The sequence below is a fragment of the Echinops telfairi genome, unplaced genomic scaffold (genome assembly GCF_000313985.2).
Source record: "Echinops telfairi isolate 266 unplaced genomic scaffold, ASM31398v2 ScPeMD7_7468;HRSCAF=8506_0, whole genome shotgun sequence".
Classification (NCBI taxonomy): domain Eukaryota; kingdom Metazoa; phylum Chordata; class Mammalia; order Afrosoricida; family Tenrecidae; genus Echinops; species Echinops telfairi.
In genome coordinates, this window is record NW_022111369.1 from 78,215,739 (window position 1) to 78,224,149 (window position 8,411).

Genomic DNA, 8,411 nt, shown 5'->3' on the forward strand with positions numbered 1-8,411 from the left:
GTTTTCTGTAGAAAATCCTCCCCTGGCATAAAGCTAAGAGATTAATAAAAGGAAGAAGAAAAGATAGGATGGTTGTGATGAATTTCTAATGAAGATCGAGGGTTATCAAGTCAGGCTAGAGTAGTATGGTGTGAGATTTTAAAAAAGTATTATTATTAAATTTGAGCTTCTGGTTACACATGTCCCTTATGATTTCTTCATATGTATGTGTGTAGGTGATTAACAAGTAGGGAATAGAAAACACTCTAAAGTTATAATTCTATAATTTCACCAAAATACTTATACATCTTTTTTGAAAAAAATCATAAGAGGTGGTAAGATACAGTGTAGAGAACTCATGAGCATGCAGAGACCAGGGTGAGGAGAATGTCGCATAGAATAGGGTAGCTGTGAGTCTGATTTGATTCAGGAATAAACATTGCAGTTTCCAAAGGGCCTGTATTTTCTTTTGGTTTTGTTATCCTTATTATTTTTTTTTAATCAAGAGAGAGAAAGGGAGTTCCTGAGAAATGCAAGCAGAGGATCTATGGCAATGCCCAGCTTTAGCTTATTTTTCGGTTGAGTATAGAGGAGAGGAGGCTCTTGGAAATCTAGGAACTGTTCATTGTTGTTGATTTAATTTTCATTTGAGGGCTTTTCCATGTACTTGAGTCCTCTAGTCTATATTTCCTTCTACCACTTAACCTGGTTCAGAAGAAGGACCAGGAGGTGTTGTAAAATTTTAGTTCCCTTTCCCCCCCACAGTTTACACTTTTAATCTTTGAGCACATAAAACTGTACTCCTTAATACATTTCTCCATGGACTTTTTGTGAAATTCAGATCGCAGTGTATCATTTACAAATCTCTTGTCTTTCTTCTGATCACCTACACCTTTTGCACAGTTCTTGAAGACAACATTATCATTATCAAGGTGGGAACCTTCTCTTAACTTTGAAGTTGGCCTGCAGCTGCGACGAGCCAGGGAGATGAAGGAGGAGTTTCCAGTCTGAATGTTTGCCATCCGGATGCTCTCTTCTTCCGCCTTTTGTTCTTGTTCCTCCCTGGCCTGCTCTTCCGCTCTTTCTGTTTTATTTGTTTCTAGTTCTGCAAGGAGCGCTGCCGTGTCATCACCATCACTCTCCTCCTCAAAATCTTCATCTTCGTCCTCCTCGTCTTGAAAGGATCAAGGTTGGCCGCAGGAATCTGGTCCAGCCTGGGCTTCTTTGACACTGAAGAAGAGGTTGCATGTTCTGGGGTTGGCCGATCTCTGTTTTTCTCCCGTGCGGCAGCTCTCTCTCTCTTCCAATTCTCTTCTGAAGTCGCAGTTGCGAACTTCTTCAGGGGCATCCTGAGTGGTTGTCTGTATTTTATCTTTGTGTGAGAGCATAGGTCTCTGCTGGAATACTGCTTTGACAGTTGGCTCAAATCACCTTCTCCTTTTCCTCTTCCACCTCGTGCAGGTTCAAAAGTTAGCCTGGCTGCTGTGTTCATTTTTTTATATGCTCTTGATGCTCCCAGGGCCGAGGTCTGACTGGGCAGCCTCTGGAAATCATGCCGAAACCATCATGCCTCGGGGCTCCCAGATACCTATGCTGCAAAATTTTAGTTCTATTGGGGAAAATCAATCTTATCATTGACTTAATAAATTAATTTATTTAATAAATAAATGGATAATTAATTTATGTGGTAGGCTGGGTTCTTAAGAGATGCAAATGTAGATGTATGTGTATGTGTGTGCATGTGTGTGTGTCTACAGGCACACACAGAGACATTTATATCAAGAAAATGACTCATCCAGTTATAGAAGTGGAAAAATCAGTTTGACTTCCCACAGACTGATGGATGAAAACCAAGGTCAAAAGAATAGGCTTGCAATTGGAAATATGAATAAGAGGTAAGCAGGTCAGCTGGTAGGTCAGAAGGCAGGTCACTGATGGCTTCTGGGTTCCACATGCAATATGGCAGGCTGCTGGCTCTAGTCCAAAGAACGGGGAGTCCATGATCCACATGCAGAATCCATGTGTAGCGAAAAGCAAAACCTTGGACAGTGTTTACCTACAGGAAGTGTGCCACCCCCTTGATGAAACTGGCTTCCAATTGCATCAGGTTGTGACCAGATTGAAGGGATTACATTCCATCCTGATCTTTTTACAACTGATTGGTGCTTAAAGCATATTCCATTATGAGCGGATTACAACGTGAGAGGTCACATCACAGGGGAATCACTGAGCTTTAACTTCAAAACCACTGAGTATCCTGGTGCAGCCAAACTGACACAAAACTGTAACTATCACAATGTAAACTAATCAACTATGTTTACTTAAAATAGATAAACAGTCATATCTATTTAAATATATTCCAAACATTAAAATAAAATAAATTATTCGGAGATACTATAAAGTGTTCCCTGTATCTAGGAAGTCTGAAGTAACAACAGTGAGAAGTTTTTAAATTAAGTAAGGTAGAGTAAAAAGAAGGGCCTATCTTTAGGAAAGTAATGCTAAGTAATAGGTAAAGAATAATTACATCAGAGTGAAATAAATGGTACATATACGATGCTGAAAGCAAATATCCATATTTAGTGAAAATGCTGTTTAAAAGATATAAAGATGTAGGTTCCTGAGCTAGTAAACTAATAAGTAAATACCATGTTTCTATTGTGTACAGAGTTTTTGTCCAGGATTAAATTGAATGCTTGCACCACTGTAGTTCAGACAATAGCATCAGTAGACTAAAATAATTAAAAAATAAGAAAGGATGCATAAATAATAAGAGAACAGGGAATGTTTCTTTAATTCTCTCTATCCGGAGCACCATAAAGAAAATAACTAAAATTACTTGTCAGAGAAAAAATGTTTAAATATTACCAACGAATTATGAAGAAGCTAAAAATGCTAATCTTTTAATGCAGGCTCAAGAAATTGAAAGTTTAATGAAACAACCAGAGCCCAGACAAAGCATGCTATCCTCTCTCTCACCGAGACACCTCCACCAGCTCCCTACACAGTGGTGGCTTTTGTGTTGTTGTGATGGTTAGGCCACCAGTATTTCCGTAACAGCAGGGTTCCCCATGGTGAAAAGTTTTTATCAGAAATCCAGGCTAAATACAGAGTATGGAGAAGGAATATGTAGTCTACTGTGAGGGTGTAGCAATTAAGTCCTTGTAAGCAGCATATGTATAGCTACATATTATAATATGTAATATGAGGTTGTAGCTATTAAGTCCTTGTAAGCAGCATTATAATATGTATAGCTACATATTATAATATGTGATATGAGGGTATAGTTATTAAGTCCTTGTAAGTAGCAGCGGAACATTTTCTGATATTGGTGCCAGGAGATTAACTCTCAGGTTGAAAGGCACTCAAAACACAATAGTGGAAGAGGTAAGCGCCTGCTCGCAGTAGGATTGACCTTACTGACAAGGAGGAGGGTGCGCTGCCTTTAGGACCTTCATTGGTGAAGAAGTATTACCCCAAGTGAGAAGAAACAGCTGTGAACATCCATTACAGACGGGAATATGGAATGTACAAACCGTGACTCTAGGAAAGGTGGAAGCTGTCAAAAAGACAACGGAATACAGGAAGATCGACCTCTTAGGCACTGGTGATCTGAAATGGATTGATGTCGCCACATTTGAATCAGACAAGCATATGTTTTACTATGCTGGAAATGACAATTTAAGAGGATTGGTGTCCCATTTCAAGCTCTCTCCTGAAGTACAGTGCTATATGTCATAGGTCACTGTCTATATACTTACAAAAAACCCCACTTTATACAATTGTAATTCAAATGTACACACCGACCATTAAAGACGATGAACAATACATTGAATAATCCTCCAACTTCTTTAGTCTGATATTGCTCAAGCATGCAATCAAAATGATTCAATAATTACTAGAGATTTTGGAACACAAACATTGGAAATAGGAAGGATCAGTAGTTGGAAAACAAAGCCTTGCGATAGGAATTAACAAGCAGATCACAGGATAGAAATTCATCATGGATGTCTGTTTTGTTGTAAGGTTCTTTCTTTTATTTATCAGGGTTATACCTTACAATGGTTACACAGAACACACAGACAAAATTGCTGATTAAAAGGCTTATTAAGGAAGTTACAAGTTGTAATGACAATGAGAAATGCTCAGGATAGTTGTTTATGAGCGCATGCTATAACGTTCTTTCAGGTTTACTTATAAACACCCCCAGGGGTGTACCACTCCACTGGGAACTTCAGTCTGGAAGCATTCAGCTCAAGCTCCATGTATCAGCAGAACCCAATGCCTGCATTCAGTCCCAGAAACACCCACTCCAAACTCAGCTTCGTTTCCACAGGGCAGCAAGCTCAGCTTCCCCAATAAAGTGCCCAGGAACACTACTGTGCAACGCAGCTTCCTGCACATAATAATTCAGCTTTACCTGGTGCACAGGTTGGGAATTCCACCATTTTGTGCCATGTTTGGGCTCTTGTTTCTGCAGCTGCTCCTCTGATATTATAGCTGTCTTCCAGATCCAGGAGGTTCAGTGTGTAGAGATTGCAGATACAGAGGATACGATACACTACTGCCTCTTGGTGGTGATGAAGTCTCACCCCCTGCTTCTTAGGTGCTCCATTTTTTACACAGCAGGATGACACTGAAGAGAGACCTGTGGCTAATTTTTCACAGGCAAATCAGTATCTTCCTACACCTTCTTACTAGATCCATTCAGAGAAAGGTTGTTTGGTGTGAGTTATATTGAGTATCAATTAAAAAAAGCAAACCACTGCACTCAAATCAATGCCAACTCAAAGCTAGAACTGCCTCTGTGAGTTTCTAAAATTGTAACTCTTATGGGAGCAGAAAGTCTCCTTTTTCTCCCTAGAGTGGCTGGGGGTCTCAAACTGTTGACTTTGCAGTAAGCATCCCAACATGTAACCATTATACCATCAGGACTCCAGGGAGTGTAAATACAGGAAAATTATCATAACCTTTCACCATTAAAAATATAATAATCTATTTATTGAAAATAACTTTTTTTTCCCAACAAAAATAACAGCTATATAAAAAAAGCTCACCATACGAAATGCACAGGAACAAAATTGGCTGCATTTATAGGGTCCTTTTGTCATTACCAATGGCATTCCATTCTGCAAATTATAATACAGTTTGCATCCCATTAATAAAATGGAAATTCCAGAATACTTTTTAATGTCTATGTGGGATCTATACCAGGACCAAGAGGCAGACATTAGAACAGAACACGGGAACACTCGGGTTCCAAATCAGAAAACGGATGCACCAACGATGTACACTTTTACCACACTTACTCAATGTGTATGCTGAGTAAATAATCTGAGAAGCTGTACTATATGAAGCTAGATACAGTCCCAGGATTAGATAGTGGTTCATTAAAACCTGTCATGTGCAGATGACACAACCTGGCTTGTTGCAAATGTGGCCATGAAGCATTTCCTGGTGAATCTCTAGGACTGCAGGCTTCAGTATAGACTGTGAAAACACGAACTCTCACCCCAGGACTAATAGACAATATCACGATAAGTGGAGAAGAAAATAAAGTCGTCAAGGGTTTCACATTGTTCCTATTCACAACCAATGCTCATGGAAGCAACAGTCAAGAAATCAAATGACATATTGCATTGGGAGAATCTGTTGCAGAAAATGTCTTTAAAGTGCTGAAGAGCAACGAAGAGTAAACCTGATCCCAAGCAAGATACTTCAATGACATCTTATAAGAACAAAGAATTGATGCTTTTGAGTTACATGGTTGGCAAACGTTACTGAAAGGGCCATGACGAATTAATATGTTTTTGAAAAAGTACCCATGGAGGCAAGGAGAGTGAAAGGTCAGCTCAGGTATTTGGGAGATGTTTTCATACACAGAAGGGACAGCCACTGGTAAAGGACATCATGTCTGAGAATCGAGAAGGTCAGAAAAGAAAGGAAGCATGTCAAGTATGTGAATTTATACAGTGGCTACAATGGAATGAAAACAGTAAGAACTGTGAGGATAGCAAATGGCCAGAGTGTTTCACACAGTTATGCATATGGTTGCTACGAAAAGGAACCAATCAATGACACTCTGTGTTAGTACGGTAGACTAGAGACACTGATCAGTGACACGCATATGTGTGCAAGAGAGAACTTTATATCAAAGAGAAGTGCATATTAACTAAACATTCTAGCCCTGTCTACTTCAAGTCCGTAAGTTCGACATTAGCCTGTCTATAAATTCCTCTTCAGACTAATGCAACACATGCAATGACACTGAATATATGAAGATCACAGGCCAGTGGGTGAAAAGTCTTATGGATCCAGTGGTGATGGAAGCATCTCAGCACTGGTGTGGGTCTCCACGTGGCTCCTTCAGCTGCAGGGCTCTGGCTCCATCAGTCTAACTCGATGTGGCTTGTCATCACAAATGTCTCACAGAGACAAGCAGAGAGAGTGTGTCTGGCCTCTAGTGAGCTATTTATCACTTTAGCCCATCCAAATGAAATCATCAAGCTGTGACCTGATTGCCAAGCTAAACTCCACCCTTTCCCTCTTAATAATCTCAAATTGACTACCACACAATCTATTTGGGATAACTGCTTTAAAAGTCTTAAAAAGTGATAATCCTGGTATGTGAAAATTAAACAACACAAAGACATTTAGATGTATTTTTACTAAACTGTTTAAAGAACAGCAACGATTTTGTTTGTATAATGCACCACCTAGATTACCTATCTCCTATCTCTTTGAGTTGTATCATTTAATGCTAACAAGTATATTTCCAATTGCTGCAAATATATTTCTATGTCCAAACTCTTTTTTCTGGTTTCTATAATCCTTTCTTCTAAATGCAAGTAAAGGAGAGTAAATGGATCTTGAAAACAGACCTCTAGTAATGACTCTTAAGACATGGCATAAAAACATCTGGCTATTTGGTTTCTATTCAGATAATATTGGTATGACATTAGTTTTTGCTTTGGTTTGGCTTGGCTTGGTTTGGTTTTCTAGTATGAGCTTTCAAAATTGCCCAGTGGGATTAAATACTAACAGCATGAAGTGGTCATTTGCATGATAGCCCCAAATGGAGGTTGCTTGCCCCTTACTTTCCTAGTTTCCCTTTCTTACTACCACAGGAGTGTTCCAAGAATATTTTCTAAACAGATTACTTACTCTCTTACTATCTTTACTAATGAATGTACACAAATTCAGACATGCTTAGTCTTAGGGATGAATCTAATTATCTTTGTGAAAATAACTGAACAAGTCCGGTAAAATGTTGTGATTATTTGCCTACTATTTTTTTCCTTTTGACCCTAGTTATCCATTTTTAATATTAATGACTTTACCTTACTAAATAGGGTGATAATCTATGCACAAATAAGTGTGTGCCACAGATATTATCTATAAATACAAGTTTAGTAGTTTCATAAAGAAAATACATGCTAAAGAAATTAATAGCCTTACTAATAAGATCACAGCAGGCAACAGCCTTAAATGCTTTCTCCTCTTGTGCTGACCCATGCTATGTCATTTGGAAAGTTAGTTCATTATTGCATCTGTCATATGGATACAAACCAATAAGAGGCATGGGATAAATGCATGAGTCCAGACACAGTTACATTATAATTAATTCTTTAACCTGAAGTCATTTTACATCAATTCTACATTTCCACACCTTATCAAGTATCTTGAAATATAACCACATTTCCTTTTTTATTTCAGTTTTACCGTTGCTATTCGGTACCAATAAGACAAAGTGACCCATACATGGTTTCTTTAGAGAAAGACTTTGCAGTCTGCTGGTATAAAGCTGTACAGCCTTGGACACCTATGGAGCAATTATACTCTTCCCTATATGATCACCACATGTCAGGATTTATTCAACATCAAGGAATTTAGCTTACATATATTTTATGTATAAATATTTATATACATATACTGACACATATAGTAATTAATAGGTTAAATATTAATTTTTATAATTACTATCATATTTGAGGAATTCGCTTCATAATAAATATACAGATATATGACAAAATAAGTTGAATTGGGTTCCCCACATTAAAAAAAAATGCAGTTACTGAAACATACTTCATAGCAAGCAGGTCAACCATGTACTCATCAATTGAGCAAGAGAAAGGAGATAATTAGAAAAATTTGTATTAAATTAGTTTAATGAAAAATAAATTGTAACATAATGGTTTTAGGGGCAAAGTTTGTAATTTGGAAAAGATTCAATGACTTGTGTTCCCCAGGCTTTACATGAGAAAAATAATTCCTAACATTTATCAAGTGAAACTAATTTGGATAATTCATGTGGATTTTGGAATTATTTGCTGAATAACACTACCAGGATAGAACAAAATTATAATTGTCAGTCATTCACAATGTTCATGAACAACAACAAAAAACCTATTGTTGGGGTTAAAAAAAAGCTC

At 37.9% G+C, this 8,411-nt stretch overlaps 1 pseudogene; it reads right to left on the minus strand.

The window, feature by feature from the left end:
- Nucleotides 1-689: 689 nt before the first annotated feature.
- On the minus strand, nucleotides 690-1,471 carry LOC101646479 (annotated as a pseudogene).
- Nucleotides 1,472-8,411: the final 6,940 nt, after the last annotated feature.